At 37.3% G+C, this 10070-nt stretch overlaps 1 protein-coding gene across 1 annotated transcript in view; it reads right to left on the bottom strand.

The window, feature by feature from the left end:
• LOC107567491 (ubiquitin-conjugating enzyme E2 Q2-like) overlaps positions 1-10070 on the bottom strand; it is a 23114-nt gene that overhangs the window by 11193 nt on the left and 1851 nt on the right. The window lies entirely within an intron of this gene.

The raw sequence follows: 10070 nt of genomic DNA, 5'->3' as shown, positions 1-10070 counted from the left end.
ACACACACACACACACACACACTCTCACACACACACGCACACACAGGAATATTACATATATAGTGAATATTAATTAATACATTAATCAAATAACTCAAATAATAATTATATTATTATTAATATAATAATTTATAAATTAAAACAAAGAAAACACTTTGGGGGGAAATAAAACATTGGAAATGTTTTTCCATTTTCATTAACCATTAACACAGTGAGGTTTGATAATGATATATGTTAATTAAGTACATATATATATGTTTAGCCATGAGGATTATATTTGAATTCAGATTAAATTTCAGTTTGCAGCTTTAACATTGAGTAGGTGTAAATGAAATGATTGCTCCTGTATGCCTTCTTCACAAAGCCTATTCAAAACCGCTTGCTGTGTTTCTAGGTCAGCGTTTAGCAGTGCTTTAACGCAAATGAAGCACAATAGCATGTGCATGAGTCTCACTGATGACAACAATAAAGAGTTCATCTGAGCCTCAGACCAGACAAAGCACCAGGAGCCTGTGTGAGTGTGACTTTAACAGACCTGCAGAGAATGAACTTACAAAGAGCGCATTCCAACGGCGCTGACTCTTCATGCATTTAGAGAACAAAGATCGAGGTTAAATCATATACTAGTTGTGCATTTACCAAAACACAAGAGGACTGTGCATTTTACTGCTAAAATCTGCAGTTGATTTATTGTGATGGGTGAGGTTAGATCATGTGAATCAAACCGGTCTGTGAGCCATAGAGCCACACATGTCCAGAGAGAGGAGATTGAAATGTGAGCAGACAAGCACAAAGATCCAGTGATCTTTATTGTAAATAAACCCACTAATGCAGAGAGACTGCTTCACAGACTACAAGCGCTGCTACATTAATTCATATGTTCTAGTTTTTGGTTTTGACACGTTGTGCATTTAGGTGACATTTAAGGTTAAGTAAATATGAAGGTTAACCTTCTTTGATATTATTCTCCAGCAGGTTCATTTGAAATGTAAAGTGTGTGTGTGCGTGCGTGCGTGTGTGTGTTTGTGTGTGTGAGTGTGTGAGTGTGTGAGTGTGTGTGTGTGTGTGTGTGTGTGGGGGGGGTGTGTGTGTGTGTGTGTGTGTGTGTGTGTGTGCGTTGTGCGTGTGTGTGAGAGTGTGTGTATGTGAGAGTGAGTGTGAGGATGCGCGTGTGACAGTGTGTGTATGTGAGTGTGGGATGTGTGTGTGTGTGTGTGTGAGTGTGAGGATGCGTGTGTGTATGTAAGTGACGGTGTGTGTGTGTGGGGGAGGGGATGTGTGTGTGTGTGTGTGTGTGAGTGTGTGTGGGGAGGGTGTGTGTGTGTGTGTGTGTGTGTGTGAGTGTTCAAAATTTCACTTTGCATTCATTGTTACTTTTTGTGAAATGTACTTGCCATTTCTGTGTGAATATTTGTTGCACCATTTGTTTAGTTTAAAATAAAACTTTTTTGCTGTTGTAAATAACACATTTTACAGTAAAATACAGTATGCAAAATCACACTTTTATATCAATGTGTTACTTGCAGTTTCTTAGTAAATATTTTACTAGCAATTTCTAAGTGAAGTTTGTTTCTACATCAATGTTTTTTCTCAGCATACAGTATATTCTTAATATTTTTCTGTGCACAAAATGTGCAATCTTTGAATGATCATCCTGATGCAGTGTCGTGTGTGTGGGGAGGGGTGTGTGTGTGTGAAGTTTGTTTCTACATCAATGTTTTTTCTCAGCATACAGTATATTCTTAATATTTTTCTGTGCACAAAATGTGCAATTTTTGAATGATCATCCTGATGCAGTGTCTTCATTGACGTCTGCTGTAAAGATCATTCACTGACAGTCGATTCACCATCAGACTGATTAGTCAGTGATAAACGAGTGAAGCCCTTGTGTTTCAGTCTTCATGCATCTCAGCTAAAATCTCAATCCATCAGTACAATCAATTCAAATCCTCAACTACGGCCGAGACACACAATCTCTTGAATCGCAAACAATCTCAATGCTTTCCGCTGTGATCGAAGTGTTTCTGAAATGAACTTCTAATATCTTGGAGCAGAGAGGAAATAGAATTGTGCAGTGCTTTGTCATATTTTTAGTAAGCTCTCTCTCTTGCTGACTCAGTATTTTTCATTGCCACTTGTCGTTCTGGAAAGAATCGCTCCCAACAACACAACAAGAGCGATCCAATTTTCTCTGTCAACCACTAGAGATCCATCTTACCTGATTGAAGACAAGTGTGGGACTCTGAAAGGTATAGAGACCATTAAATGCGCTGCTTCTGAACAGGCTTAGTTTAGGCATCTAATGCAGAATCCCTTGTTTTCCAGCTCAGTCCCGCAGGTCATGGGTTCGATTCCCAGGGAACATGTGAACTGATTAAACATGTGTCGTGAATGCAGTGAGACTCTGTTTGGATAAAAGCGTCTGTCAGATGCATAAATGTTAATGTTTTCCTACTCAATCCTGGGAAAAGCTTGAGACAGAAGAAGGATGAAAGAAGAGAAACAAAAAGCATCTCTGAAACCTATAGGCGTTTCTTCAATAATGGGCATTTTAAAATATAGTAACAACATGTACGTGCTTTTATGACACTCATGAGAGACATTAATATGTAAATGCAATTTCTAAAAGTTCAGCTGCTCCACAACAAAATCAGACATGAGCTGCGCAGATGACCACAGTGACCTTATCGACCACAGTTTCTCATCAGCTGGACTGATGCTCTTTCTCTTCATGTGGCACACAGAACATGATTATTCTGCAAACGTTCAGGTGATGCGAGACCCAGTCTATAATGCTTGTGTTCTGAGGATACGGAGCGCTAAAGGCTTGGTGGATCTGCTCAGTCTGTATGTGGGCTAATGGAATAATGCAGTGCACTGGGACGCTGTGATTGAATAATGTTTATCAGCGCATCAATGTGGGCCAGTGGGTCCGTCTCTAACCTAGTAAACACAGCCATAATCAGATCCAGTGCCAAAGTCTGTTTGCTTTGCTCACGGATGACATGGACACGTGTTTGCGTGTGTGTCTGTGATCTGTCAGATCTCGTCTCATGTTGCTGTAGTGGGAGTCTGAGCGTAAAACACCACAGCAGTTCAACAGCATACTATTATACGATCATATACTGCTGCAGTGTATAGTATGCAGTTTGCACTGTATGCATACTAGGATATCCAGACCTACATTTGCCAAACACACAACAGAGCTTACAGACATGACACACTGTATCCCACAATGCAATGCCTTCAGTTTTTAAAATCTATTCCTTTACAATTTATTTCATCATACAGCCAGATATATATATATTGAAAGTAATGAATTGAATGATATAACAAACACATTAAAAAATAAATGAATGAATGAATAAATAATAATAAATAAATAAATACATGCATACATACATACATACATAAAAAATAAAATAACAAATTGTAGGCTATGATCATAATGCCTTGACTAAATATATTTCTAAAACATATTTCTAGATGATGAATGGAACGAAACATAAAAGTGCATGCAAATAAATATGTATATGCATATATATATATAAGTATATGCAAAATAATTATAAAATAAAATACTCAGTTAAACTGTCCTAATTCCTTGAGCATTTGATAATAAATAAAAAAATATTATAAAACAAAATAATCAAACTGTAAAAAAATATGTGTGTATATATATATATACACACAGTATTTATAGAAACACCAAATGCACACACACACACACACACAGAGAAAAAAAAGTGAATATATAAAAAAATTATTATAAAATAAAATACTAAATTAAAATTTATTTGTAAGATTATACATTTAAAAGTTTGGATGAAACATCTAGATTTCTGGGTTTTATAAAACAATAAAAAAAAATTGAAATATTAGCAAATTTACACTGAAAAAAAAAATAGTAGCACTTTTATTGCTCAAGAAGTGTTACTTGCTGAATCAAACACAAGGTAATGAGCATGATCCTGTTTGAAAAGTTGATCTCAGTTATAGCTGTATGTGTGCATTAAACACGGCACAGAAGCGTGTTCTTCTGTCCTGAACAGCAATCCATCAGCGCTTCAGCTAATGTAGTTTATGAGGCCTGGAGCGGCCCGTCAGACCCTCCACGAGCAGCACAGACCTGGATTAAGCCAATTAGCTAAGAGCACAGACCTGGCTTAAACCAGAGCTTAGTCAGGACTTACAGCAGAGCAATCAGAGAGAACAGGACAGAGACGTCAACGGAGGAAAGAACAGAGACGATGCCAACGACAGACACCTCCTCGTCTGCTGTCAGAGCCCTGCACAAACTGATTTCTCTCTTTTAACCGTGAAATATGAAATAATATCTACTTTTGTGAAATGGAATAGACAAAAATAGTTTTGGTTTTGCGTTTCATATTTTGTATCATATTTGATGCGTCAGCATGGCCGGCCTTACCATTGGGCTTGAGTGGGTTGCAGCCCACGGGCCCCGCCCCGTTTACGTTTGTTAGATGTGTTCGTTATATGCCTGTCAGTATTGGTGTTGGAGTTAGGGGGTGTGCCCGAAGTGTCAATCCTTATAAGGCACGGAAAACAAATAACTATTCCTAACACCGTGTCTACACCGGACGCGAGCAACAAAATACTATAGAACCACTGATCTATAATAGAGATGCATTATATATAGATCAGTGTATAGAACTCATTATAATCAGTGCTGCTGTCTACACTGGATGCGGTGCGGTGCGGCGCGACACGACAAATCCCCGACAGTAAACTGCTGCCGCGTCTTATTTATGACGTGCTGACACAATTTCAAATGATTTTCAACGGTTGCTTTGTCGCGTCCAGTGTAGGCAGACTGTAGCTGATGCGGCGCGACATGATAACTGTCGCGTCCGGTGTAGACGCGGTGTAACGGTTGCCTGTTACATTACAGTACATACAATTTCACTTACCACATAAACAAAGTAAGGAGAGATGACACACACACACACACACACACACACACACACACACACACCATTAAAGCCATGAAAAGACTGAAATGATTTACTGATAAGCCTGCAGATTTGCTGTCAACAATGAGAAATTTAAAGTTTATTTAATAACGAAAGAGTGTGAAATTGTTTTTGCTATTTATTTACAATTATGGAAATGTTAGTAATCTTACTTCTGTATGTTAAAGGGGTCATCGGATGCGAAGTTGTTTGAACTGAAATGTGTGTTGGCAGTGTGTGTACACATCCACCCTGTAATGATAAATATCCACCCAGTGTTTTTTTTTTATTTTTTTTTATCTCGTTAAATCATTTCCCCTTTCTCAAATCGAGCCGATCTCTGATGCCTGTCTGTGTGATGTCACACAGGCAGGCCCCGCCCATGGTAGTTTGATTGACAGTAGCGTTCAGCACAGACTGGACGGGTGTTTTACCTTAGCTCCGCCCTGAGTGAGCTGCAAACAGTCCTGCATTGTTTCGACGCTGGAGCAGGAGTAGAACAGAATGCTTCCTAACAAGCGATCGAGGTCTTCTGTTGCTGGATGTAATAATGAACAGCAGTCGTCATTTACTCCCGACCAGTGGCGTAGCGGAAACTGCGCAGCACCTTTAAAAACATCCAAAACGTCCCTTTCTCCTAGCATTTTTCTGCTCAAAGTCCTTCACAATGTCTGATATGTCCATCTGACGCGCGCGCTGGCTTTCAATGCTGAGAATCGCAAGCCTGTCCTGACTCATTGTGCTTCTCAGGCAGGTTTTTATTAGTTTTAGTTTAGAAAAAGACCACTTGCCACTGTCACAGGGATGGTTAAAAAAGTTTCAAGGCAGTAGCCACATCTGTGACGCTTGGAAGAATAGATCTATGCTTCAGAATCAGCAGCTCTGCCAGATCTTTCATTGAGCCCGTTTCAATCTTTTTTATTTCTGACCGCAGGGCACTTCGAAAGGAAAGCAACTGTGATGGAAATTCGGAGGAAATATCATTGTTGTAGGTCATTGCAAATGCATGTATGCATACATAAACAACATGTAGGCTAAATGTCTAGTCAAAACAAACGTATTTAAAGAGAAACTGAAACGTACCAGCGCAATCAAGGATTTTGTCCTTAACAGCGAAAACAGCTTAAAATAGGCTACTCTGTTATTTTTGATCATACAGATAAGAAATAAGACATTATTCAAAAATATGAATAGTTCACTTTTATTTAACAAAACATTGTGCCTTTCTTAAAGAGAGAAAAACAAATAGGATGTGCTTTCAGCCGTCTATAGGTTTCCTTTATTATTTAAGTGAAACATTTCGTGTAGGCCTATTTATTTTCGTCCTTGTATATATGTAGTTTTATTCTGTTTTTCTCCCTTCACTGAAGTGCGGCAGGTGCGTGATGACGAGACAATGAATCCCCCTGTTCTGTTATTGTTTGTGCTGCTATTTGCGCGTGCACTGAACCCCTGAAAAGAGGGGGGGAAATATCTGTGGTATTTTTAATGGTCACTCAATCTAATTTAACATTCTAGTTTTTTCAGTTAATGGTTAATCATCGGTTATCGAGCGTCAGTTGTCGGTCAAGAAAATTACCAAAATGAACAACCCTAACATTTTTGGGGGGGGGGCCCACCACGCCGGGTGTCAACTGTCCCTCAGAGAGCGGCTCGGAAGAGAGGGGCGGGGTCAGCGGAGCTCATTAGCATTTAAAGGCACATGCACCGAAACGGCTCGCTGTGAACAGAGCTGTTTTGGACAAGTTAAATGGGTGATGTTTTACACTACCATTGAGAAATTTTAACCAAACTAGACTTTTCATTAAGACACTAAAGAATCATATCAACTTGTGGAAAATGGGCATCTGATGACCTATCTTTGGCTATCTTTGAAAATAATAAAGAAACTAGAAATTTGCTTAACTGTAAAAAAAAAAAATCTGGATTTAAAAAAAGAAAAAGTGGGTTTAATGTATTTTAAGTTGAAATAACTTGTGCAAGTAAGTTGATTAGACTTTAAAAAATAATAAAGCAGCAACTGAACTGAACTGTTGAGGTTTTAAGTTGAAATCGGTGGAAAGTTTTCATGAAGTACTTTCTGTTTTGCTGACATCGTCTCTGTGCTTTTGCTCCTATAGCTGGAAGAAAATAAATGTAAAGAAGTTTTGAGATGAAAGCTGTTTCTGTCTGTGAGTTTAATGAGAAGCAGGAGGAACATATGGTGAGAGGAGAGGAGAGCAAGAGTGTTTCTCAGCAGGACCGATCCAATCTCACAGACAGCAGTCAGTCCACTGGAAAACCAGACACAACACGCTAGCTCACTGTCACTATCACTGAGGAAAACTGATTTTGTGGAAATCATAGTTTGGAGCAAGTCAAAAAAAAAAATATATATATATATATATACATAAAAATAATTTTATTAATCAGGGACGCATTAAATTGATCAAAAGTGACAGTGAAGACATTTATAATGTTACAAAGATTTCTATTTAAAATAGATGCTGTTCTTTTGAACTTTCTATTCATCTGTGAATCCTGAAAAATAAAATGCATCACAGTTTCCACAGAAATATTGTGCAGCACGACTGTGTTCAACATTGATAATAATCAGAAATGTTTCTGGAGCAGCAGATCAGCATATTATACTGATTTCTGAAGATCATGTGACACTGAAGACTGGAGGAATGATGCTGAAAATACAGCTGCGCATCACAGAAATACATTACAGTTTAACACATATTCACACAGAAAACAGCTGTTTTAGATTAGAATAATATTTCACAATTTTTTACTCTTAAAGGACCAGCTTCACATCCTCTTGTACCACTGTTTGCAAGAAAAATGAGCTCCCAAAACTTACTGCCAGATTCTGGAAGATAAATTCTTCAAAATTATAGTTATGAAGATTGATGTGGTTTGGAATTGATAAAATGTGCTTGGGGAAAAAAAATAGGATCAGAATATCAACTTGCATAATAATTATGCACGCACTGTACGTTATGTGATTAAATTACAATTGTATAATTCAGTCTCATATATAACATTTTGCTTTCATTGTGCTGTAATATTAGCCGCTGCTCTTCTGTTGGACTGGAGCTGAGAACCAAACACTATTAAAGCATTTGAGCTTCAGACAGAACGTTTTAACATTCAAAGTACTTATTTCATTTAGAACGAAAGGAACTCAACTAGAAGCAAATACGTGTTTAATCTTAAAGGAACAGTTCACTCAGAAACATTTTTAGCATCGTTTTCTCACACTTATATCGTTCTCAGTCCTGTATGACCTTCTTTCTTCAAAATTAAGATATTTGGAGAACGTATTTTTTGTCCATATTATGAAAATCAGTGGAAATTAGTTGAACCCCATTAATCTTCAAACAGCATTTGCACACACATCCGCACATCTAGATGTATTTACGTGTGTATTTCAGGGCTGAGAGATTGATTGGCTCAGTATGATAAAGCTAAAGCTGTCAACATTGATCATTTTTAATTAAATATTATATTACTGAAAATTACAAATAAATACATTTTAGAAAAGAAACTAAAAATAAAATAAGCAGTTTTATGCAATTAAATCAAATATTACAATTACAATGATTAAAAGAGAATATGCAACATTTATGCAAATTATTTAATTATTTCAAATGAAAAGATTTTGTGAAATTGATTATATTCTAGGCAGTACAAGTGAATGAATACGTCATTAAGGGTTTGGTTGACGAAGCGCTGATTGGCCCATCAGTGTGATTTAGCAATCTTTAAAACCCGTTAAAGGCCTAATGGATCCATCCATCTCAGATGCAGATGAGAGCTTTAATCTTGATCAGACAGGTGAGAAGAGAGAGCAAATGAACACAATAATCGAGGAGAGCGTGCTGGACATTAAGAAATATGAAGTGCACTTCAGTGTTGTCGCTTTCAGAGAGAGTTAGTAAGAGACTAACCTCATTTACTTTGTGTCTCTGGAACAGTTACGCCTTAAATGCCGTTTTCAAAGACTGTTCTCTGTTCCCTAGACACAAACACATAAAAACATATAACAGCATGAAGTAGGATCTTCACCATGTGAATCATCTGGTTCTGTAGAACTTTTCAAATTCCGTGGCTCTTAAAAAAAAAAAAAATAATAATAATTATAAGTATGCATGTGAAAATATTTCCTATATGCACCTTAAGGGTTAAATAAGGTCGGATCGTTTTAACCATCTTGTGCAATGTTCCTTTACAATCCGGATTTCTGTCCTTTATCACACAGAATCAAATGCTTTAAAGTGAAATTATCTAAATAAAATTAAATATAACAGAGTTATATTAAAACTTGTCTTTGATCTTTCAGTTTGTTTAATGTCACTCAGCGGGTGTTGCAGTGCTTCAGTCCAAAATTTCAGAGAGAGTTAGTAAGAGACTAACCTCATTTACTTTGTGTCTCTGGAACAGTTACGCCTTAAATGCCGTTTTCAAAGACTGTTCTCTGTTCCCTAGACACAAACACATAAAAACATATAACAGCATGAAGTAGGATCTTCACCATGTGAATCATCTGGTTCTGTAGAACTTTTCAAATTCCGTGGCTCTTAAAAAAAAAATAATAATAATAATTATAAGTATGCATGTGAAAATATTTCCTATATGCACCTTAAGGGATAAATAAGGTCGGATCGTTTTAACCATCTTGTGCAATGTTCCTTTACAATACGGATTTCTGTCCTTTATCACACAGAATCAAATGCTTTAAAGTGAAATTATCTAAATAAAATTAAATATAACAGAGTTATATTAAAACTTGTCTTTGATCTTTCAGTTTGTTTAATGTCACTCAGCGGGTGTTGCAGTGCTTCAGTCCAAAAGAAGTTAAATAAAAATCGCCCATCCATAAAAAAAGTGTCTCACATGGCTCTGGGTGGTGAACAAAGGCCTACTGTGGTTGAACTAACCCTTTAAATACATGTCAATCAGTCCATAAATTATTTGATCAGCAGCTGAATGAGGCGCCATGCATGATTATTACTGCTGCTGTACATCCATTACTGTAATCACACACACACAAACACACACACACACACACTCACACGCACGCACGCACGCACACGCACACACACACACACA

Source organism: Sinocyclocheilus grahami, unplaced genomic scaffold (assembly GCF_001515645.1).
Source record: "Sinocyclocheilus grahami isolate Dianchi unplaced genomic scaffold, SAMN03320097.WGS_v1.1 scaffold1163.1, whole genome shotgun sequence".
NCBI lineage: Eukaryota > Metazoa > Chordata > Actinopteri > Cypriniformes > Cyprinidae > Sinocyclocheilus > Sinocyclocheilus grahami.
Note: the sequence above shows the minus strand (reverse complement) of the source record. Positions and strands in the feature narration are given on the sequence as shown.